Source organism: Hemitrygon akajei, chromosome 7, assembly GCF_048418815.1.
Source record: "Hemitrygon akajei chromosome 7, sHemAka1.3, whole genome shotgun sequence".
Taxonomy (NCBI): Eukaryota; Metazoa; Chordata; class Chondrichthyes; order Myliobatiformes; family Dasyatidae; genus Hemitrygon; species Hemitrygon akajei.
In genome coordinates, this window is record NC_133130.1 from 36,079,295 (window position 1) to 36,105,020 (window position 25,726).

The 25,726-nt window shown below is 41.7% G+C and overlaps 1 protein-coding gene across 1 annotated transcript in view; it reads left to right on the plus strand.

Moving 5' to 3' along the window:
- Positions 1–5,027: 5,027 nt before the first annotated feature.
- The window catches only part of LOC140730122 (uncharacterized), a 34,704-nt gene continuing 14,005 nt past the window's right edge, over positions 5,028–25,726 (plus strand). Inside the window, exon 1 of the mRNA XM_073050258.1 lies at positions 5,028–5,160. The gene's annotated coding sequence lies outside the window, so the exon portion shown is untranslated. The remainder of the gene's footprint in view (positions 5,161–25,726) is intronic.

Here is a 25,726-nt window from a genome sequence, read left to right on the forward strand (position 1 = left end):
CTTTTCAGCTTCCCGAGCACCTTCTCCTTAGTAATAGCAGCTACACTCACTTCTGGCCCTGACTCTCTCGTAGTTCTGGCATTCTGCTAGTGTCTTTCACAGTGAAGACTGACGCAAAATGCTTATTAAGTTCCTCTGCCATTTCTTTGTCCCCCATTACTACCTCTCCATCATCATTTTCCAGCTGTCTGATATCCACTCTTGTCTCTCTTTTTCTCTTTATGTATCTGAAAACAAGCCCTGTTCCTCCCTCCAACCCATGCACATACAGCCCCTTCCTTTCCAGTCTGCTCCCTTCATTTCCACTCCTGACACTTAAGTTTTGATCTGAAACCTCGAACCTTTATTCGCCTCCAAAGACACTGTCTGACTTGTCGAGTTCCTCCAGCATTTTGTGTGTCAATCTCTCTTAGTACTCACTGAAGAACTGGTTTGGTACATATACTCTTGTCACTTAACAGAGGGAGAGTAGGTAAAAAAACAGGGCTCTGAGTGTAATAAACACTGCTTAGGCACTGCACTGACTCAAACCCACACACAGCGCTGGCATAGATGTGCTCAACTGATCCCACTTGATATGCTGCCATAGGGTTGGGCCCCTCAATTTCTGGCAGACACGAGTAGTCCCAGATTTTATGCTCTAAGCTTCTGGACAATTCTAGCAAGGCCAAAATGTAATGCCTTCTGTAATTACTTTTGAGAAGATGGTGAGTTCTGGAGTACAGTTAAACTATAGTCTGGTCTTTCAGCCTTTGCTACATCACTTGCTTCAGCAAGATGATCCATTAGTTTTTTTCAACTCCCTCTTTGTTGCCTTTAGCTCTTCGCCCTCTTGCTTTAATTCATTTGTTTCAAGTACCATATTTAGTTAGCATATTCCTGGCAAATTTCATTTACCTCTCTCGTGTAGCCGGAAAATTGCTAAGCTTTTGGAACTGCTAGTCTTTAAAACCAATTCAGAAAGTGACTTGTCATCAAAGGTTAAACAAGCAATGCATCAATACTCACATCAAGATAACTTTGAACTCTGTGGATTGTCTAGCTGCCCCATGTCCCAGTCCTCCTTTTCAATTAGCGTTTGTTTTGATCTCTCAGCTTCCTCTTCCACCTTCCCCTCCTCCGTTCATGAGCACAGTGAAGAGACATTGTCCCCTTGTCTTGCCATTCCTTCTACTAATTTGCATTTTACTTTCAACACTGTAGTTATTCAAAATTTTTACTTGGCCTTTCTGTGAACCTCAACCCGATTCTGTACAGATTTGCTTTTTCACCCACAGTTTTGATCCATGGCAAACCATTCGTTTTGGAACATCACTCACCTGAGCATTATTCCAGTCTCAGAAATCCACTCTTGTGGGAGTTCAATTACCCTGCAAGTTCCTCATAGTAATTGTCCAAACTCATGCTTCTTCATTCACCACTTTACAAAGGCAAGTGCAAGGACCTCAGCAGCGTGTATGGAAAAGAGTGAACAGTCAATGTTTCCGGCCAAGACCCTTCATCAGGACTGGAAAAGAAGATGACAAGTCAGATCAAGAAGATGGAGGAGGGGGAGGAAGAAGTATAAGGTGAGAGGTAAAACTGGTAGAGGGGGAGGGGTAAAGTAAAGAGCTGGGAAGTTGATTGGTGAAAGAGGGAATCTGAGAGGAGAGGGTAGAAGACCGTGGAAGAAAGATGGGGGAACCACAGAGGGAGGTGATGGGCAGGTAAGGTAAGGTGAGAAAAGGAAACAGGAATGGGGGAATGGTGAAAGGGGGGGCAATTACCAGAAGTTTGAGACATCGATCTTCATGCCATCAAGTTGGAGGCTACCTGGATTCGAATATACGGTGTTGCTGCTCCTCATCGTGGCAGTAGAGGAGGCCATGGACTGACATGTCAGAATAGGAATGGGAAATAGAATTGAAACATGTTGCCTCCAGGAGAAAACATCTTTTTCTGGCTATGGAGCATAGGTGCTCAGTGAAGCAGTCTCCCAATCTACGTCGGATCTGCCTGCCTGTGACTGCTAGGAAAAAGCAGAGTGTTGCGGATACAGATCACTACATCACAGGAGCCAGCCGCCCTTTTATGGACTTTGTCTATACTTCCTCAGTAAGGCAGACAGAATAATCAAAGACCCCCCTTCAGCTTGGACATTCTTCTTCTCCCTTCTCCCAGCAGGATGAAGGTACAAAAGCCTAAAAGCACGTACTAACAAGCTCAAGGACAGCTTCTATTCCAGCGTCAGCAGACTCATAAACAGACATCTTGTACAAAAAGCTGGACTCTTGCCTCCCAATACACCTCATTATGATCTTGCACTTTATTGTTTACCTGGTAGCTTTTACACTTTATTCTGCATTGATATTGTTTTACCTTATTCTAGCACAATGCACTCTGTGATGATCTGTATGAACAGCAAGCTTTCCACTGTATCTTGATACATGTGACAATAATAAACTAATACCAGTACTAATATCTCATTTTAATCATTGACAGTAGTGCTGTTGATCACCTGGTTTGATACTAATGGGAAAGAGATGGATATACCATAGTATAAGCCTACAGGTTATGATGTGTACGTTTCTGGTTGAAGTGATGGTCCGCAGTGTCTCGTGGGTGCACAGTTTTGAACTGCCATATCTGTTCTGAGTCGAACCTAATGGACACTAATATAGTGATGTGCAACAAGATGGAGGTCCTTAGTGTGAACTGAGTCCTCGCAAGGACTGTATGCGGGTCATTTCAACCGTACATGTATACCACCAAACAAAACAACATTTCCCCAGACCAAGGTGCACAACTCAGCGTCTATAACTCATTCATAACACATAAAATAATATTATCGGAAATAAATTCACAAATAGTAAGGTGCATTTGCGACACAAGTTATAATGTAAACAGTATAAAACTACTGGTGCTTCATGTGTAATGAGACCTGGATGGTGTCAGGGAGTTCCATTGTCACATAGCCTGGGGGAAGAAGCTGTTTCCTATCCAAACAATCCTTGTCCTAATGCTCCAGTACCTCCTGCTTGATTATAAGGGGTCAAATAGATTGCTGGATGGAGAGGAGGGGTCATTGACAATGCTAAGTGCCCTGAGGGCACAGAACTCCTGGTAATATTTCAGATAAGACCATAAACTATTAGACCATAAAGACCATAAACAGAATTAGACCATTTGGCCCACTGAGTCTGCTCCACCATTTCATCATGGCTGATCCAATTTTCCTCTCAGCCCCAGTCTCATGCTTTCTCCCTCTATTCTTTCAAGCCCTGACCAGTCAAGAATTTATCAACCACTGCCGTAAATATAGACTTGGCCTCCACAGCTGCCTGTGGCAAAGAACTCCGCAGATACATCACTCTCTGGCCAAGGAAATTCCTCCTCATCTCTATTATAAAAGGATGCCCCCTCTAATCTGAGGCTGTGTCCTCTGGTCTTAGACTCCCCCACCTCAAGAAACATACTCCCCACATCCACTCTATCAGGGCCTTTCACCATTCAATAGGTTTCAATGAGATCACCCCTCATTCTTCTGAATCCCAGTGAAACCAGCCCCAGAGCCATCAAACTCTCATATGACAAGCCATTTAATCATGGAATCATTTTCGTAGAACCTCCTCTGAACCCTCTCTAGTTTCGACTGTTTACTCTTTTCCATAGATGCTGCCTAGCCTGCTGAGTTCCTCCAGCATTTTGTGTGTGTTGTTTTAACTGGTTTGACTTGTTTAATCAGTGGTCTGTATGCAGGAATTAACATAACAGATAAGTGGTCAGAGTATCTAAGGTGGGGAGTGGGGAACAGCTTTGTAAGCACCATAGATGTTGCTATAAACCAGGAGTAATGTGTTCTCACCTCTGGTAACAAAGTAAATATGCTGATAGAATTTAGGCAGGACTGATTTTAAGTTAGTCTGGCTGAAATCACCAGCAACAGTAAAGAAATCATCAGGGTGGGGGCAGGGTGGCTTGTATATCTCTGACGAGGCTGCAGAACTCACAGCATTAGCACAGTGGGGGATTTCTGCCAATACTTCATGGACTGGTACACACACCATTGAGGAAGAAGTTAAATTGGTTGATCGCTTGTTGGTTCTCTCATCATTGGCTACTGCCTTGTGTAGCTGATGCCCGAGGTAATGAGAAACAGCATTCAGATTTTTGTTTCAATAGAAAATTTATGACCAAAAGTCATTGGACCAATTGCTCTGTCATATATGCTGGTGTATGAAGTGCATCTAAGCATAGCCAGTGGAAAATTCAGTTAAGGCTGAAAGTGGAAAACAATTTCATCCCACTTTACACATCTGCTCTCCTAGTTCATTTCAGGAATCATCAGTTGAAGAGGTTGGCATTGAGCCAGGTTTACCACTGGTCTGACTGTGCAGGTGAATTGGGCTGAAGAGATGCAATAACCAGACGAGCTGTTCCAGGTATTGCTGACTCAGAAAGGAGTGCTGGTACAGATAAACTGATAATGATGTGCTCTTTCTGTTATCCTTAAATGCTGCCTGGATATCTATCATATCCTCCAGAGGAGACTTCCAGGATCCAGGATTGATGTTGTAACTGAGCCAATTGGCCTCCTCTAACATGTCTTGAACTAGAGAGTCAGCTGAAACTACTTTTTGGTAATGGTTTGGACAAAATGCCATGTTTCAAGGGTGTAGGTTATATGAAATCCTGTGTAATTTCCTTTTCAGATCAAGAAAGTTTAAGACATTACCTCTACATGAAATAAACAGGTAAGAAACTTGTGTAGTTCACAGATAGTTGATACCAACAGTTTACACCCACTTGTATTATCAGGCAAAAGTATGATTTTACAAAGGGCAGATCACTTGTTCATTATAATAGGTTATTAAGGAAACATGATCTGGAGGCATCATTGTAATGGAGTATTAATTTTCTCTCTGTATCACAAGGTAGGGTATTCATGTGCCTCTGGTAACATAGTTATATAACTGAATATGATCCATTCTCAGATTTAGTACAGATATTGAAACAGCATGATTATCATAAAACAGTACTTGAATGTGTGCTAAATGGTGTCTAAAAATGACATAGTAAAACATAGAAAAGACAGAAGGTCTTGTGAGGAGAAGCGTGCTTGTATTTGACTTCAGAAAGAGACAAGAGTGTTCAATTCAACGAAAAGGCGGCAGGCAGAAGGTAAGAGAAAATTATTTCTGGGAACCACCTTTTACGTGAGTCAGTAATATTTCTGGATGAATGAGATTGCTAAAGTTGATGTTTGGTATGCTGCCTCTCCCTTTGCGATCAACCCACTGCAACTTCCACGCTCTGTGATATTCTCTGAAATACATGTAAACCCTTGCTTTCATAGAAATCTGGATCCCTAAGAGGTTCTTAGGAAAGCAATCACACTTGCAGTGTGTAGGTCGATCGAGATTACAAAATAAACATCAGCCTGTGTGCCCGGGCACTGCAGCAGGAAGTTTAATATATTCTTTAGTGTGGATTTGGAAGAATCAGGCAGCTTCGTCCTGATTGCTCTGAAGTACTGGTCTTAGCTAGCATAGACCCATCCCTGCTCAAAGCCGAGCCGGCCACATCCTGACAGGAGAGCTGCAAACTATTTAGTATTCACAAACTGCCTGACAAATTAAAATGAGATCAGATTACCAAAACTGGGACACCTCTTCACCTCCTGAACAAGCGGCCAAGGACAGACAGGACAAATGTCAAAACCTTGGTGTTCTCTTAAACATTTTTGAAAGCTGTGGGTTTTGGTCTGGCAGTGAAGAGAGTAGCTGTTGTTATTATATCTTACGAGTCTATGAAAGCTGTTTAAAAATTAAATAAGCTCAGTTTTAAAACCGAGTCTTCCCCATTGATTTGTTGATCAAAGATTTACTGGTTATAATTTGCATTCTGATTGGTTTTGATGGCTTTGTGTGTTCTGGAGTATGGTTTCAGCCATGACTTCAGGTCCGGTCACTTCCTAGGCTTCGGTATATAGGGGTGTGACATAACTGAATGTCCGGTTTGATCATTCATGCAATCTGAGGAGAGCCTTCAATTAACCAAACTCACTGTAGTTCCCAAACGTTGGAGGTGGCCAGTGCAAAGCCAGCTGAGTAGGTTGGTAACAATAGAGAATTATGTTAAAGAAAAGGTTACTAACAAGGTGTGCGGTATTGTGGGATATGATCAGATTCCTCTGTCCTTCCAGGCAGTCTAGCAGGTCACTGTTTCCCACCACTGAGGCAGTACAAAATGGGATTACAAGGTTTCTACCTATGAAGTCACTGTCAGGCCCAAGGTATCGAGATGCAGGATGACCTCGAGCTGTCCATAAAATGGTTCAGCCATCCTTTACATCATTGTGTACATCAGGCTCGGTGTGCATGTAAGGAATGTGATCAATTGCTAGTATTATTGATCCGTAGTCAGCCAGGAATGAAATAACCAAATTCATTCTGTGGAGAAGCCATCAGGGATACCCAGCAGCCTTCTCCCTGCCAATGTAATAATAAACCTTGAAGCTTGTAATGGATATGGATTCCTTAATGAATCATTTTTTAATAGTTCGATTTCCCCAAAATCATATTGCAGTGTATATAGTGTAAACGATTGTAATTTATAGAAATAACATTGCCTTAAGTACCGAAGTTGTCAAATACAATGAATAACCATGTACTCATGTAGAATGAGTAACAACGGTAACAACTTTAGCAAGCAGAGCTGGGGCAATGGATTCAGATTCAGACACGGACACAGAAAAAATAAAAGGCAGCATAAATCTTGCAGCCATTAAAGTGGGAATGGAGCAAGGATACAGCTCAGAACAAACTGGGTTCTATCAGAAACCTTGGCCTTTATGATAAAGCCTATGATAAATATGAGAATCAATAGAGAAAGGGCAAAAGATGACTGATCAAACTGAAGTGAGCTGACAGTATAAGAAAGCGATCTTACTGACAGAAAGAGCTACAGATATGCAGGTCGCTTTAACCGGCCTTCTGGAAACACGCTAGGCAGAAGGTGTTTCATTTGATGAAATCATTGAGAGATTGCAGAATCACTTTTGGAGATGGAGATTGTTCGAACGGAAACTAACAACCAGAGATATCGTATAGTTGCTTTGACAAATATCATGCTATTTGTTATGTTAGCATCTTTTTGAATCAACACTGCTGGACCAGTCTGCATCAGATGAGCAAGTTTAATCTAGCCTCTGCAGTTACATTCATAAGGTTGCTATAGAAAGATCTGAACACAGACTTAGGAATGTAATATTAGCCCCAGGCAGCAGAAAATAATTTCCTTATAACAAATGTGGAGGGAGCAAAATTAATCCAGTATTAAAGCAAGTATATTGAACAATTGGATTGATTTGAACATGTTTAGTTGAAAATGTAAATACTTGCTTGCACGGACATTATGAGCTGTTCAGAAATCAAAGACTCCATCAAGTGGAACCATTGTTCAATCATTAGTGAGTGTACCTCCTTCAGGTACTTTGATGGAAGGAAGGTTTTTGATGAAACAGCTAAAGGTGGCTGCACATGGATCACTGAAGAACTCCTACATTTAGGTTCAGGGATTTAATGGTTGAACTCCAACAATCGCAGGCTTCTGCCTTTGTGCAAGGTATGACTCCACCCATGGCAGTGTTTTCCCTTTGATGAATATTGACCAGTTTTATCAGGACACCTGAATGCCAGATGTACATGGTGTCCTGATGCCAAAGGAGTCTCTCTGATGCTTCCCTCATAAGGACTAAGGCTGCGAAGAAGTCTCAAACTAAGTAGTCCAAGTAAAAGCTAAATTGGGTATTGGTGAGCATTTTGCTGGTAAGTAGGAGGTGCTTGATGACACTGTCAATGATCTCTTCCATTAATTTGCTGATAATTGAAAGAAGATTAATGGTAGGTACAATCAGATTGAATCAGTGAACAGCACATACTTGTGCAACTTTTCACATTGCTTGGTATTTACTAGTGTTGTAACAGTAGTAGAACAATTTGGCTGGAGATGCAAGCTAGCTGTGAAGCACAGGTCTTCAGTGCTACAGCTGGGATGTTCTCTGATAATGTAGCCTTTGTGAGATCCATTGCTGTCCATGTTTTTTTTTAATATGATGCGAAATTAATTACTTTGGCTGGGACTTTTGTGATGGTGGGCATCCCAGAAAGAAGCAGCGATGACTCTTTGCTGAATGTGGTTACAAACGCTTCGACCTTCTCATTAACATTCACATGCTGGGCTCTGCCACCTGACGGTGCAAAATAATGTAAGAAAGAGGTTTTGGGTAATCACAAACACAAGGAAATCTGCAGATGCTGGAACTCCAAAACCAAACACACACAAAATGGTGGAGGAACTCAGCAGGTTGGCAACATCTATGGAAAAGAGTGAACTGTCGATGTTTCGGGCAGAGACCCTTCTTCAGGACTGAGGCAACAGGGGTGAGATGCCTGAATTAAAAGGTGGGTAATGTTAGTGTAAAAGCAATGGCTCCTTTAATTTTTTCTCAGTTTGCCTGCTGTGAACAAGTATCTGGAGTAGCTAACAAGCAAGTGCACATTTGCCAAGACTGCAGACACGTGTACTGAGAGCATTACTCGCAATATGTCTTTTTCTGTGTCGTCTGGTTTCCTTCAACATCACAACCACTTGTAGGTTAAATGACCACTCACAATTGTCTCTAGTATGGTGTGGGTGGTAGAATTGAAGGGAATGAGGGGAGAATATATCTTTGGGAATATTACTGGGAGAATGGGATTGCTCTTTTAAAGAGAGCAAGTTGTGTGGTTTATATACATAATTAAATCTGCATTATGTTCTTCATTGGGCATGTTTAGAATAGAAAAAAAAACTGAATAAACCAGACATGTCTCAAGCTGTCTTTGCTTCCCACGCATTTCTCCACAATTCTGCATGTTACTTGTCCAGATACCTGAAATGTGCTGTATATTCCAGGTATTATGTGTGTCTATCTGTAGTAGAGAATGAGAGAACTCCGAAGCTTGGTCTGTTGCAAGTAGATGCATGTGAGGTTGCTATGAACGTACCAGTCCATTACGGGTAAAGCCCTCCCCACTACTGAGCTCATCTACACAAAGCATTGTCGCAGGAAAGCAGCATCTATCATCGGGACTCCCGTCACCATTCAGGTCGTGCTCTCTTCTCACTGCTGCCAACAGGATGAAGGTACAGGAGCCTCAGGACCCACAGCACCAGGTTCAGGAACAGTTATTACTACTCAACTATCAGGCTCTTGAACAAAAGGGGATAATGTCATTCAGCTTCACTTTCCCCATCACTGAACTATTCCTACAACATAGGGACTCACTTTGAAAGACTCTTATATTTCTTTCTTTTTTGTATTTGCACAGTTTATGCACACTGGTTGAGCGCCCAAGTTGGTGTGATCCTTCATTGATTCTATTACAGTTATTATCCTATAATGGATTTGTTGAGTACCCTGCGAGAAAATGAATCGCAGGGTTGTATACACAGACGTATATGTACTTTGATAATAAATTTACTTTGAACTTTGGTAATGCTGTGAGTTGCACTCTGTCTCAGGTAAAGAAACCACTGTTATGCTCACCTTCAGAGATTGCTAACGGCACACTTTCCCACTTCACCCCACTCCTTGCAGGTAGCAAAAGTGACAAATGACTGGTCCTCGTGAACGTTCTCTTGTACACTGAGATGCTGATAATTCCTTTAATCAGATAAAAATGCCTTATCTTGTATTCAGAATTGCAGCAAATGTCTCATATCTAATTACATGATAATTCAATTTCTAGATATCATGTCAGGGTCCCCACATGATCAGATCTGAGCAGTGAGTTTGTATTAACCCCCGCACACTGAAATTCTTAGTTTCTCACAAGGATAATTGAAGCACTTTACTAAGGCAAAGTCTGATCCAAGTTATCAAGCTGCTTCATTTTGCTCATTAAAGTCAAATGAATGGATTTACAGGAGTAAGGATAAACAATTCCTTTTCCTCAATTATTATTCACTTTCCCCCTCCACAATAGGGAAAACAAAGTGAACTAGAAATTCTGCAAAGGTAGAGTTATTTAAATATTTAGTGTAGACTTCCTCTGCCTGTAAAGGTAACATGGCAGATGTATTATGGAAATAGTATGGAACCTGCTCCACTCTAAAACTGGATGGATCCAACTGCATAGATAGGAAAAGCTGAGAGGGATATAGGCCAAACGTAGACAAATAGGATTGGCCCTGGTAGGCAACATGATCAACATGGCCATGTTGCACTAAAGAACATGTTTCCATGTGTTAAAACTGACTCAAATGACAATAATTTGGCTGAGTCTTACACAGAAAGTTATCTCAAGCCCAGTGGGGAATGAAGTGATGTCACTGCTTTCACTGGCTCTAATAGATGGACAGCAGAGCTTTATCTATTAGAGCAGGCTTCTTTGCTCTAGGTGTTGCTTCAGCAAATGCAATACATTCCAAAGCCCTGGGGCTGCATTCTCTGGAGAAATCTGAACTCCATGTCCCCCAGTGATCACAAACCACATCATTGGGATCCATCCACTCCTTGGATAAAATATCTATTTAGGTCATTATTAGACTACAGGAGGCATTGGAAAGTCATAATTATTCTATCTGAACAGATCCTCTGCATCATCTCAAAGTGACTTCTGCCACTTTATCTCTGAACAGCATTTCAAAGTCAAAGTAAAATTATTATCAAGGTATATATATGTCACCATATACTATCTTAAGATGAATCTTCTTGCAGGCATTTACAGGAAAATAAAGAAATGCAATAGAATTTGTGGAAAAACTATACATCAATAAAGACTGTTAAGCAGCCTATTGTCAGGCCTGCATATATATGCTCCTCTCAGTCTCTATCCAGCTAGTAGGAGTCACTTGCCATTTGTTTCTAACTCATCACCTGCAGCCTACTTAAACCCAGCTCTCATCCACAGACATGTTCACTCATCAAACCAACTAGCTTTCAGTTGCACTGTTGCCTCTGGCATTTAGTATCTGTTCTCTCTTGTTTTGTAGCTCCTTATGATTTGTTATTTTTGCTGTTCCCATTCATCACTGAGTCATCTCCACTGCTTTGCTTTTGAGTCAGGTCTCCTTGACAAGGTGAATGAAGCATTGATTGACCCAGCAGAGGAAGTCTCTTGTCAACATGAGCATGCGATCCAGAAGCAGCAGGAAGCCATTCACCATCTGCTTGCCACTCTCTTCCATCTCTGTCTCGATACGGCACCCTGCGCCAGTCCACCTTCTACCTCTGAGCCCCAGATTCCTGTGCCTGAATGCTTTGACGGATTCCCAACCCGAGCTGCAGCTTCCTGTTCCGATGCGTGTTGTAGCTGTCTCTGTATTCCACAGACTGAGACAAGATTGCCTTCCTCGTCCGTCTCTCTCTTTACTGGGTGAGCTCTGACCTGGGCCGCCGCTAACTTTGCAATAATTATGAGGAGTTCACCCCGAAATGCTCTGTGATTTCGACCATCCGTAAAGACGAAGGGAGGCAGCAGATTGGATACTAGGCCTGCATCAACGCTCACACTCACTGGATTACACGGTGGAATTCAGGACCCTCACGGCAGAGCGCAGCTGAAATACAGAAGTGCTGCTAGTCCATTACCTTCGCAGCCTCTCGGAGAACCTGAAAGACTATCTGTCTACCCGGCATAACCATGGACCCAGAGAAATTGTGTGCTGTCATTGAATGGGCCTCACCACAGTCCCTCAAAGAGCTAAGGTGCTTTTTGAGCTTCTCCAACTTCTATTGTGGATTCGTCAGAAACTACAGCCAAATTGCCGCTCCTTAATCCTCCCTCTCTAAGTCACCTACCTTATGGATAACCTAGTCTGCTGCCATGGACCACACTTCCAAAGAGCTCAAGAGATGCTTCACTACTGCCCTCGTTCTCCGCCATCCGAACCCCTCCAGACCATTTGTGGTAGAGGTGGACAGAACTGAGGAGGGCGCTGCGGCCAGCGAGGACTGGATGGATAGGTGCACTCTTGTGCCTTCTTCTCGTGCAAGTTCAACTCTACACAGTGCCATTTTTGAGTAGGAGACAGGAAGCCATTTCCCATTAAATAGGCCTTGGAGGAACGGGATCATTGGCTGATGGGAAACATTGAGCCCTTCCTGATCTGGACTGACCACCAGAACCTCATATCCACACAGCAGACCTGCCAATACAACCTTCGTCAGGCTTGCTGGGCCCTCTTCTTTGAGCAATTCAACTTCACCGTTGCCTACCAGCCTGGCTTCAAAAACACTGAGGCTGACACCTTTTCATGACAGGTTGACCTTGTGGAAACAGAAATCAACTCTCATCCCATCATTCTCAGAACTGAGTCCTGATCATCTGGGACCTTGAGAACCAGATCCACCAGGTACTAGAGCACGAGCCTGCTCCGGCCGACACACCTGACAACTGCGTGTATGTGCCGGTGGCTTTGTGCTCTGGGGCACTCCAGTGGGCCCAATCCTCACCCCTCTCGGGCCATCCAAGCACACGACAGACTCTGGTTCTGATGGCCCACCATGATCACAGATACATGTCAGTTCATTGCAGCCTGTGCTCAATGTGCCCATTTCAATTCCTCCAGTCAGTGGCCCTCTGGGCTTCTGCAGCCCCTACCAGCCCCTTGATGCCAGTGGTCCCACATCACCATGGGTTTCATCACAGGTTTGCCACCTTCCAATGGGGCCATAGTGATCATGACAATGGAGAACTGGTTCGCCAAGGCAGCCCACTTCATTGTTCTCTGCAAACTTAACTGTGGACTCCAGTGGCACAGTTTGGGTGTTCTGTTTATCGTCCACAAGCTGCAGAAATGGTCAACAACACTAGAGATTCTACAGGTGCTGGAAACCCAGAGTAATACACACACAATGCTGGGTGAAGCTTCTTGGCTTGAAATGTTGTATCCTTAATCCTCTCCATAGATGCTGCCCGACTTGCTGAGTTTCTCCAGCATTTTGTGTGCAAAACTTATCAAGGATCCTTTGTGATACCTATAGAAAATACAGGCCAGCTGAAGCAGGGCACAGATCTCCAGCTCACCTGGCTACTTCAAATCACAGGCCCTTCTGCTCTGGAATAATGTTACTGTTGGTTGCAAATCTTGCGGCTGTTATTTATCAGGAGTTAGGGAGCCCTTGCACCACAAGGACCACAATGGTTCAGGAAGATGGCTCAACACCAGCTTCTCAGAAAAATTAGGACTGGGCTTCAAATGTTGGTTTTGTCACCATGACTGCACCCCAAGATTGAATAAAGATGCAGTATATTAAAACATGATGTCATTGTTTGGCAATTATACACAAATTGAGTGATTGGCAAGTAATACTTCATTTTGGCCTTGTTAGATCCAATATCTTCTTCGGTTATGTCATTTGAAATCAATTTCCTTGAAGTTTTTTTTGTGCTCATTAAGCCACACAGACAAAATGCTGGAGGAACTCAGCAGGCCAGGCAGCATCTGTGGAAAAGAGTAAACAGTCGACGTTTCAGGCTGGGATCCTTCAGCAGGACTTGCAGCATCTGCAGGTTTTTTCTTGTTTTGAGCTCACTGATCTTTGTTTGATCATTTAAGGAATTTGACGTGAGTGTTGGGCACCCTCTTGTGGTTTAATTTGACTGTTTCCAAATGATTATTGTTGCATATTCCAACAACTTCAACATCTTGCAGAGCTGTGCTGAAGTCCATAACTGGTCTCTAAATTAATTCAATGATTTTGCTTTGTGTGTTATATTGCCAATGAACTATATGTAATCTGTAAATCCTTAGAGCCAATGTTGGCAAGTTCAATAAAAGACACAGTATAGCTAAACTGGCCTCACATTTCATGTATCTATATGGCATTTGCCTGTGAACGGACAAACCTTGTTTTTTTTGGTTTTTTTTTACTCTTTATATTGAAGACAATGACCTTTGCAAGTACTATTTACTATTCCAAGAAAAAATATATATATTCTGCAATTTAGAGATACATATCCATGTCCATAATAACAACATCACACTAAAAACTGATGTCACCTGAGTGTACATGTTTGTGCCACTTGGGGGGGGGGGGGTGGTGGGGTTCGGAATTCAGAGTTCAATTCCGGTGTCCTTTCTAAGAAAGTTAGTTAATTGGTCATTGTAAATTGTCCTGTGAGTAAGCTAGGGCTTAAATGAAAGGGTTAATTCCAGGAATGAAAGGGTTATCATATGAGGAACATTTGATGACTCTGGGAATTCAGAAGGATGAGGGAAATTCTCATTGAAACCTTTTGAATGTTGAAAGGCCTAGACAGAGTAGATGTGGAAAGGATGTTTCCCATGGTGGGAGAGTCTAGGACAAGAGGGGCCCTCTTTCAAAACAGAGATGTGGAGAAATCTCTTTAGCCAAAGGGTGATGAATTTGTGGAATTTGTTGCTACATACAGCTGTGCAAACCAGGTCATTGGGTGTATTTAAGGAAGAGTTTGATAGGTTCTTGATTGAACATGGCATGAAAGATTACGGGGAGAAGGCCGGGAACTGGGGTTGATCAGGAGATTAAAAAAAAGGATCAGACATGATTGAATGGCAGAGCAGACTCGATGGACTAGATGGCCTAATTCTGCTTCTATGTCTTTTGGTCTTATGGTCCAAATCAATGGTCTGCTGGGTAGTGTGGCTCCATGGACCAGAAGGGCCTGCTCTGTGCTGTATATAAAATAAAATACATAAATAAATGCAATATTTAACAGCAATGCAATACACTCAGTTCTTTTTATGTTCCTAGTTGCAAGAGAAGGCATTGCAATAAAATACAGAGCTTTTCTGTATAAAATAGCATTCTACCAGGATAACACATCAGCTCTCCAGTATACAGACAAATAATTAATTCTGGGAGTGTTGATGAATGGTCTTGGCTTGAAGCATCGACTGTTTATTCCACTGCCTGACTTGATGAGTTCCTCCAGCATTTTGTGTGTGTTGCTCTAGGTTTCCAGCATCTACAAAATCTCTTGTTTATAATTCAGAGGAACAGATCTCCAGCTCACCTGAAGTGAGATTTCCACATCAGACAAAAACTACCCCTAAAATTTGCTTCCTTAAATTCCTCTAAATCCATTTTATTCTCATGTCAATATAACTTTCACACATGACAAAGTGCTATGGCATAAATTTAAATAATTTGAGAAGAAATGTTTATACAGAATATAATTAATTGGATTTAAACAGCATCTTCAATGACTTTAGGGTATTATAAATCAATTTACAGCTACTTAAGTTCTTTTTAGGAGGTTGAAAGGGTGCCCTTTTTTTCAGATCTTGTCGTGATATCTTATATCCCCAACTGGGAGAGAGCTGGAATCTTGGTTTAATGCCTCAGGTTAAACTGAAGTATTGGCTGAGATTATGTCTCAAGTGTACAGTACTTTTACCATAACAAAATGTGCTGATGCACTTCATTAATTCAAATCTGGGCAAAATCTATCCGTGAAACCATTCTATCTATCCTTTAACATTACTCTTTCCCAAGGAAGTACTTATTTGGTATCAAGATTATTTATAGAGTCCTCTTCAACTGCAGAAAATTCCACATTGTTTTCAATATTCACATTAAATTGATCAGTTTAGGGAATTACACAGATATTTAGATGCCTGCGATAGGCCAGCTCATTCATGCATCTTCTGTAGATTCCTAACATTTTGTCTGTAGAGAGGGCTCCCAATTACTGTATTTGCCACCGGCTTCAATGCCACAGTCCGGTGCTGCTGATGGTCACCCCCTGACAGGAAAATGTCATCGAACCTTTGGATAAGATGGACCATTTTGGAACAAGAGTCTGAAACCAGTTGCTCTGCTTGGTCTATATAAACAAACATAGAAGTGCTACCTTCTCATTTGTTAAAGGTAAAATAATGTAAAAACAACAAATGATACACTTCACCTTTTCCATCTAACCATAAAGTACTAGTTATCTAAATTACGTTTCAAGATGATGGTAGGGTGCTAATCATTTGGTAGTAAACTGCTTATTAGAACTGCTGCTGTCTTTCTGGTGAAAGTCATGTCGCGGTGTTGCTGGGCAGGAGACTCCAGTGATAGTGAAGTGCCACCAGTATATTTCTAAGTCAGGGTGTGTGTCTTGAAGGGGAACTTGCTCCTGCTGGTATTCCTCTGCAGCTCTTGTTGTTAGATGGTAGAGGTCGCAGGCCTGGCATGTTCCATTAGGAATAGAAAAGCCAAGTAACTGTACTGTGCCTTGTATGTGGTATACACCGCAGGCCTTGTGGACCGGTGGTGGTGAGAATGAATGTGTAGGAAGGTTGATGCTGTGCCGGTGAAGTAGGATGCTTTGCCCTGGATAGTGCTGACTTTCAACAAACGCCGATTGTGTTGCACTTATCCAGGCAGAGTGGAGAACATATCATTATGCTCCTGACCTGTGCGTTGTAGATAGTGGAAAGGGATGTCAGGGATGACTTATTCATCGCAGAGTACTTGGCACAGTCATGCTCTTGCAGCCCTGATATTTATATAGCCAGTCTAATGACTTGTTAGTGGTAATTCTCAGCATATTGATGGTATGGTTCTTATCAATGACAATGCAGTGAATATCAGCGATAGATGGTTAGGCTCCCCTGTTTGAGGCAATTGCCAGGAAATTTTGCTGCTAGTGTTATCTGCCACTTATCACCTACGTCTTGTACAAGTAGGAATGGGCTGCTTCATATGTTGGCAAGTTGCAAATGGAATGCAATCATCAATGGAGATCCCCATTTCAATTAAACAGTGCCGAAACACACAAGTGCAAAAACCGACGGGAATGGAAGTGGAAAGGTTCAGGACAGAAAACACTCCGTTTTCCTGCCACTACTTTTCCAGTTCTGTTTAGAAATCAGCAGGTGGCTCCTATGTAGATATCTTTCTGCTAGTGTCAGGGTTGTCATTAGAAATAGTCAAATCATTCATCAGAACATGCAGAGAAGTTGTGGTGAAAAGACAACAAATGGCATGTTACTGACCAGCCAGGCTAGTTGTTTCAAGTGAAAATCAAAAAAACTGCAGGTGCTGTAAGTTTCAAAGTTCAAAGTAAATTTACTATCAAAGTACATATATGTCACCATAAACAACCCTGAGATTCATTTGCTTGTGGGTGTACTCAAATCAATAGAATAATATCCATAACGGAATCAATGAAAGACCCCACCAACTTGGGCATTCAACCAGTGGGCAAAAGACAACAAGTTGTGCAAATACAAAAGGAAAGAAAAATATAATAGTAATTAAATAAGCAATAAATATTGAGAATGTGAAATAAAGAGTCCTTGAAAGTAAGTCCATTGGTTGTGGGGACATTTCAGTAATGGGCAATGAAGTTATTCTCTTTAGTTCAAGAGCCTGATGGCTGAGGGGTAGTAATTGTTCCTGAACCTGATGGTGTGAGTCTTAAGGCTCCTGTACCTTCTTCCTGATGGTAGTAATGAGAAGAAAGCAGGTCCTGGGTGGTGGGGGTCCCTGATGATGGATGCTGCTTTTCTGTGACAATATTTCATGTAGATGTGCTCAATGGTGGGGAGGGCTTTACCCATGATGGACTGGGCCGTATCCACTACTCTTTGTTGAAATAAAAACAAAAAACAATACCTGAAACATAAAACACAGCTGATCAGTCAGCACCTGTGGAGTGAGATACAGAATTAATATTGACAGGTCTTCAAACTTAAATATTAACTTTGTTTCTCTTTCCACAGATGCCACCTGATCCATTGTTTCCAGCATTTTCTGTTCTTGCACAAGCTGATCTGGGTATTTATCTGGTTGAGTAAAGAACGTTGGTTTGGATATAAGGAGAAGGAGCCTGATCTTTTTTTATTATCTTAGTAGTACCATGGAGTCAGTCACATCCAGTGGAAAGGATTATTTAAATTCCTAGTTTAGCATTATATCTGAGAGATGTCAGCTCTGACAACATACCATGAACTACAGCATAATTAATTGGGCCTAATCCCAGTTCTATGGTGCCAATTCTACAGAATGGTGTATATCTTCAAAGATTAAGAAATCTTTTAAAATTTCCAATACACAAAATATAAAAAAAACTTTTGTAGTTCAGAAATAATTGATGCCAACTAATTCTTTCAATTGGTATTATCAAATGAAAGTATTGCTTTACAAAAGACCGGTAACTTGCTCATAATAATAGGTTATTAGGGTAACATGATCAGTACACACCGATGAAATGGGGTTTCCATTTCCTTTCTCTATCACAAACCAGGGTATTCATGTTCCTTAGGGAACACAGCTTCTCACTGAATAGGATCCATTCTCAGATTTACAGATTTTGAAATAGCAGGACTATCACAAAGCAATACTTGGATAATACTATATGGTATTCTAAAAAGGGCATCAGAAAAAGACAGAAAATGCCCTAAGTCCTCAACACATTGTCATTCTGTGAGAAGGAAGCTGGTGTGTATTTGACTCATCTAAGAAGCAGGAGCACTCAGTCCAAAGGAAAGACATTAAGCAGAAGATAGGAGAAAATAATTTCTTGAAATTGCCTTTGATATGGGTCAATAATATTTTTGGAAGGAACTTTTCACTGGCCAAATTAGGAACCACTAGTATGCACTAAAGTGAATATTTGGTATGTTGCCTTTCCCCTTTAAACTCTGTGATCAGCCCACTGTACCTACCCCACTCAGCAATCGCCGATCACCTTCAAACAAATGTAAACGATTTTCATGCAAATCAGGATTCCAAAGAAGTCAGTAGGAGAATAATTGCCACTTTTGTGGGCAAATCGATTGAGATTACAACATGAACAATTAGCTCATGTGTCCAGGCACACCATATGGAAACTTAAACCTGCTTTTAGCGTGGAATTGGAAGAACCAGGCAGGTTTCACCTGATTGCACATAAACACTGGGCTCAGCTGGCCTGGACATGTCCCAGCTCTGAGCCGAGCCAGCCTCATCCTGATACCAGAGCTGCAAGCTCTGCTCTGACAAATTAAAATGAGATTGGGTTACCAAAATTGTGACACCTCGACACCACTTGAATGAGAGGCCAATCTATGAGGGTTGACAAGGGAAATGTCAAAGTTGCCCCCCCTCCTGCCTCATCACCTCTGGTGCATTCTTAAATTTTTAACTAAGCTCTGGTCTGACAGCAGAGAACCATTTTTACATACCCTACAAATCTATAGAAACACTTTCACAATCAAACCACTCATTTATGTTTCACCTATTCCAAAATGTTTTAGGTACTGCACCTGAAATGTCCTCTCATCATTGACCATAAATTTCATCAACCACTGAGCTGATTTTGTTGTTGAAAAGTGACTGTACATTTCTGGATTTCCAATCTGAAAACGTTGCAGTGAGCACAACTCTATATCCACCAACAAGTGGTTTGTTGTTAGTTTAGAATCTGATCTGCACCTCAGTTTTTTTGTTGCTGCTGGGGAAGAGGGGCACAGTACGTTGTGAAGAAGAACTGCATCAGAGATCAGAACTGAACCCAGGTTGCTGAGAAGCAGCTAGGTGATCTCCCACATCACTGTGCAGCCTTAGACTGAAAGGTTTTCCCTTTGAGGGGTAAGAACTAAAATGTTGAAGAGATAAATTTTTGAAATTCAGAAGCTGTTATTTGATAGTGCAAGGGATTCAGCACTGTTATTTAATTAAATCACAGATGATTGGCAACTCAGATTACCCAATTTCACTCCACTGATCTTTTATAATCCAACCCTGACCTATTTTTAATTAATATTGATAAAGTTTTATGAATGCCAAAAATTTAGTTGGCAGGAAGGCAAGTATTTACGGGAAGGATAAAAAACTATCGGTAGGACAGGTTTATATCAGCAATGGTGCCCCCGAACAAATCCAGTGGAAAATCAGAACTGTAATTGTGAGGCTCAAAATTGTAGTCAAAGAGCAAAATTCGAGTCAGTCAAATCCTCTGGAACATGATACAATGATGTGAGTTATAGTTAGAATTAGAGTGTAGGATGATTTATGCTCCTTTTGTGGGCAGTTACAGGATTTAGACACAATGACATAAAGGGAGAGCTATATGCTTCCAAGTCAGGATGGCTTGCGACTTGAAGATGAAATTGCAGGTAGCGATACTCCCAAGAGCCTATTCCCCTCACCATTAGGTCAGGGATTTGGATGATGTATTCAGAATAATTAGAGCTCTTTTCTTTGGAGCAAAGGAGGATGAAAGGTGACTTGACAGAGGTCTGCTAGATGGTGAGAAGCATAGATAGAGTGGACAGTCCGAGACCTTTTCCTAGGGCAGAACTGGCTAATACGAGGGGAAATAATTATAAGTTGTTTGGAGTGAAGTATGGGGGAATGTGAGAGATAGGTTTATTACAAAGAGAGTGGTAGATGGGAGTAACACGCTTCCAGGTTTGGTGATAGGGACATTTAGGAGGTGCATAGATAGGCACATGGATGAAAGAAAAATGGAGGGCTATGGGGGGGGGGGGGCTAGATTTTAGATTGATCTTAGAATAGGTTAAAGGTTGGCATTACATCATTGGCTGAACAACTTGATGCTTTGTACAATTCTATGTCTTTTAGCAGTGTTCTAAAGCACCTTGGAATAGTTAGAGCAACACACAAAATGCTGCAGGAACTCAGCAAGTCAGGTGGTATCTATGGAATTGAATAAACAGTTGACATTTTGGGAGAATGATGTGTTAGATGCAGAGACTCATGTGGTGGTTGGTGAGGCCAAGAGAAACTCTGTCGCTGTTAAAGCAGCGGGAAGGAGGGTAACCACGGATATCTGGGAAATGGAGGAGATGAGAGTGAGGGTGGCATCATTGGTGGAGGAAGGGAAACCACCTTCTTTGAAGAAGGAAGACCTCTCTGAAGTCCTGGAAAGGAAAGTCTCATCCTGGGAACAGATGTAGTGGAGATGAAGGAACTGAGAAAAGGGAATGATATTTTTACAGGAGACAGGATGGGAAGAGGTATAGTCAAGATAGGAAGCAAACATTTCAGGTGGTGCATGAACATATGATCACATGGCTACTTTGTCCTGCATGGTGTGAGGCTTCTTGGGTACTACTGGAGCTGACCTCATTCAGGGAAGTAGGGGGTATTCCTTCATGTTCCTGATGTATGACGTGTAGGTGGTGGAAATACTTTGGTGTGCCAGGTGGTGAGCCACTCATCACAGGAGCTCTGACCTGTTCTTGCAGCCACAGATAAGTCTATTCCAGATAAGTTTCTGGTCAACAGTGAGAGAAAAATCTACCCAGAGAGTACTAAATGCCGCTGATTAAAATGATGCTTTCTTCTGAGTGACAGAGCACTACATCACAGAATCAGGCCTATTGGCGTATCCAGTCTGTTCTGAACTATTATTCTGCCTACTCCCATTGGCCCGTACCTGAACCATAGTCCTCCATACCCCTGCTATCGAAGCTTCCCTTAAGTGTTGCAAAAACACCCTATACCCACCACTTCCACTGGCAGCTCATTCCACACTTACACCACCCTCTGTGAAGAAGTCCCTCCTCATGTTTCCCTTAAATATTTCACCTTCCTTTCATCCTTAAACCTATGTCCTAGTATCATCCATCCAGAGTGGAAAAAACTTGCTTACCTTATCTCTATGCCTCATAATTTTGTATATCTCTATCAAATCTCCTTTCAATCTCTAGGTTCCAAGCAATAAAATCCTAACCTAAAATTTTCTCTGTACTCTTTCATTCATTTTGATCAGATTTGCTCACAATACTCCAAATATGATCTTACCAACATCTCATACAACTTCAAAATAATATACAACCTCCTGTACTCAGTACTCTGATTTATGTAGGCCAATGCACCAGAAGCTCTCTTTAAGACCCTATCTACCAGTGACATCACTTTAAAGGAATTTTGTATCTGTATCCCCTGATTCCTTTGTTCTACCACACTCCTCAGTGCCCTACCCTGATTTGTCCTTCCAAAATACTACACCTCACACTTGTCTGCATTAAATTTCATCTACCATTTTCAGCCTGTTTTTCCAGATCCTGCCACAAGCTTTCATAGCCTTCCTTGCTGTCTATGACTTAATGTCATTCCAGTCTTGGTGTCATCCACAAATTTGCTGATCCGGTTAACCACATTATTGTTGATATAGATGACAAACAACGCTGGACTCAGCATTGATCCCTGCAGTGTAGCACGAGTCATAGGCCTCTAGTCAGAGAGGCAACTATCTAGTACCATTCTCTGGCTTCTGCCACAAAGCCAAAGTTGAATCCAATGTACTACCTCATCCTGAATGCCAGATAATTTAACATTCTTGACAAGCTTCCCATGCGGGACTTTGTCAAAGGTTCATGTTGATAACACCTACTGCCTTTCCTTCATCAACTTTCTTGGTGATCGCCTTAAAAAATTCTATAAGATTGATCAGACACAACCTATCATGCACAGAGCCATGTTTACTAACCTTAATCAGGCCCTGTCTATTCAAATACATATATATCCTGTGCTTTAGAATACCTTTCAATAATTAACTCACAATTGACATCAGACTTACTGGCTTCTAATTTCCCGATTTATTCGTAGAGCCTTTCTTAAACAATGGAACGACATTAGTTATTGTCCTGTCTTCTGGCTGCTCAACCATGGCTAAGGATATTTTAAATACCTCTGCCAGGGCATCTGTAATTTCTGAACTAGCCTCCCACAAGATCCTTGTCAGGTCCTGAGGACTCATAATTTGCCTCAAGACAGCAAGCACCTCCTCTTTTGTAATCCGGAAATGGTACATGACTTCACTGCTGTTTTGCCTCGGTTCTATAGACTTTGTGTCCTTCGCCTATTAAATACAGATGCAAAAAGTCCATTTGCATTCTCTTTCAGTTCCATGCATAGATGGCCACACTGATCTTCAAATGGACCAATTTTGTCTCTTACTATCCTTTTGCTCTGTGTGGGAGTCCCAGTCAATATGCGGAAAGTTAAAATCATCTACTGTCACGATGTTATTTTTCACGCAACTCTCTCTACAATCTCTCTACAAATTTGCTCCTCTAAATCTTACTGACTATTCAGGAGATCTATAATATAATCCCATTAGCATGGTCATCTGTAATATAATCCCATTGGAGTGATCATCCTTATTCTTCAGTTCCACCCAAACAGCGTCAGTAATTTGAGCCTTCAAGTCTGTTCTGTCCGAGCACTGAGTGATGATTTCCCTGACAAATGAAGCCATCTCTTCTCCTTTAATACCACCACCTCTATCATGTCTAAAACAACAGGATCCAGAATACTGAGCTGCCAGTCCTGCCCCTCCTGTAACAGAACCTCATTAATGTTCAAGTTTATTGTCATTCAACCATATATATCAAATGAAATAACATTTCCCTGGACCAAGATGCACAATACAGTAAATATAACTCACACACAACCGTAAAGTATTGTTACCACAACTAAATTAACAAATAATAAAATATATTCCAGAATGCTGACACTTAGATTCAAGTGTATTCATGACACAAGTTAACTAATAAAGAGTATAACACTACTGGCAGTTCAATTATTTATTAACAAAGTACACAACTCTGAAATTCTTCTGAGAGAGGTAGCCATGAAACCAAGAAAGAAAAGAAAAGCATCAACCCCCAAATCCCAACTCCCCACAAAAAAAGATTGAAAATGGAACTGGCACATCCACCCCAAAATCTTCCTCCCTGCACAAAAAAACTTGAGAAATCGAGTGAAGGACACAAAATATCCAGAAGGGGTCCTGAAAAAAGCATAAAGAGGGTTAGGAAGGAAGCTGAGATGCAGGACCTCAAAGGTGATAATCTTGGGATTGCTTCCTGTGCCACATGACAGTGAGGATAGGAATAGAATGAGGTGGCAGATAAATGTGTGTTGAAGAATTGGAGCAGGGGGCAGAGCTTCAGATTTCTGGATCATTGGGACCTCTTCTGGGGCAGGTGTGACCTGTACAAAAGGGATGGGTTGCACTTGAATCCAAAGGGGCCAATATCATTGTGGGGAGGTTTTCTGGAGCTCTTGGGAGTAATTTAAACTAATACGGCAGGGGAATGGGAACCAGTATGATAAAGCTGAGGTTAAGCCAGCAGGTTTACAGGTAGATGATGGATGTAACATGAATGTAAGGAAGAACAAGCCAATGATTGGGTACAAATGCTGACAGAGCAAAGAGTTAAGTTGTACCACAGAGACAAAATGCCTAAGAGCAAAGAATGCAGGGCTGAAGGTGCTGTATTTAAATGCACATAGTGTTTGGAATAAGGTGGATGAACTTGTGGTGCAATTAGACATTGGTCGGTATGACTGAGTCGAGACTGAAAGATCATAGTTGGGAGTTCAACATCAAAAGGACATACCTTGTATAGAAAGGACAGGCAGGAAGGCATAATCAGTGGTGTGGCGCTGTTGGTAAGAGATGGAATTACATCTTTAGGAAGTGGTGACGTAGGGTCAGAGAATGTTGAATCTTTGTGGATGGAGTTAAGAAACTGCAAGGATAAAAAAAACATTATGGAAATCATATATAGGCCTCCAAATGGTACCCAAGCTGTGGGGTTGAGATTGAAAAAGGAGCTGGAAAGGGCATGTAATAAGGGTAATGACACAATTGTAATGGAGGACTTCAATATGCAAGGGATTGGAAAAATCAGGTTCATGTCAGATCGCAAGAGAGGGAATTTGTTGAATGCCTACAAGATGGCTTTTTAGAGCAGCTTGTGCTTGAGCCTATTCGGGGAAAGGCTATCTTAGATTGGGTGTTGTGTAATAACCCAGATCTTATTAGTCATTTTAATGTAAAGGAACCCTTAGGAGGCAGTGATCATAGTATGTTTGAATTCATACTGCAATTTGAGAGGGAGAAGCATAAGTTAGATGTATCAGTATCACAATGGAATAAAGGGAATTACAGAGGCATGAGAGAGGAGCTTGCCCAGGTGGATTGGAGGGGGATACTGGCAGGGATGACAGCAGAGCAGAGATGGCTGAAGTATCTGGGAATAGTTCACAAGGCGCAGGATAGATATGTTCCACAGAAGAAGAAGTTCTCAAATGGAAGGGGCAGGCAACCATAGCTGACAAAGGAATTAAAAGACTGCATAAAAGTCAAGGTAAGGGCTTATAAGATAGCAAAAGTAAGTGGGAAGTTGGGTGATTGGGAAATTTTTTAAATCCAATAAAGGGCCACTGAAAAAGCTATAATAAGGGAAAAGATGAAATATGAGGGCAAACTAGTTTTGTAGCCTGGGGAAAAACACACACTCAGGACAACAAATACTTTTTCGGGTTTTAATTCCTTTATCTGTTTTAGATGTTTTAGTGCCGGATGAGGGTCTTAAAACAAAATGAACGAATTTACAATCAGTTCCTGCCGTTACAATCTCAGTTTAACCTTCGATCCACACCCTTGTGTATTGATGAATTGCGTATGCATTTAAGTCTTCTCGAAAGAACTGCTCGGTCAGGGTGCTTACTTGACTACCTGCGTCCAACAGGCAATGGACAACGACACCTGATGTTTCAAGCTCAACAACTGGACATGTTTCTACAGTGCGTTGCAGCAACTGGTCACGGGATAGCGGTACATTATCTGTGTCTATGAGGTTCTGCCGAATTGCCCGACTCCCAACCTCTTGAGGGCAGGAGGATGCAGACTCCACTTCCCTTGCACCCCACTTCCGTGGTCAATTCTTGGCCAAATGCCCTCCCACCTTCCACTTG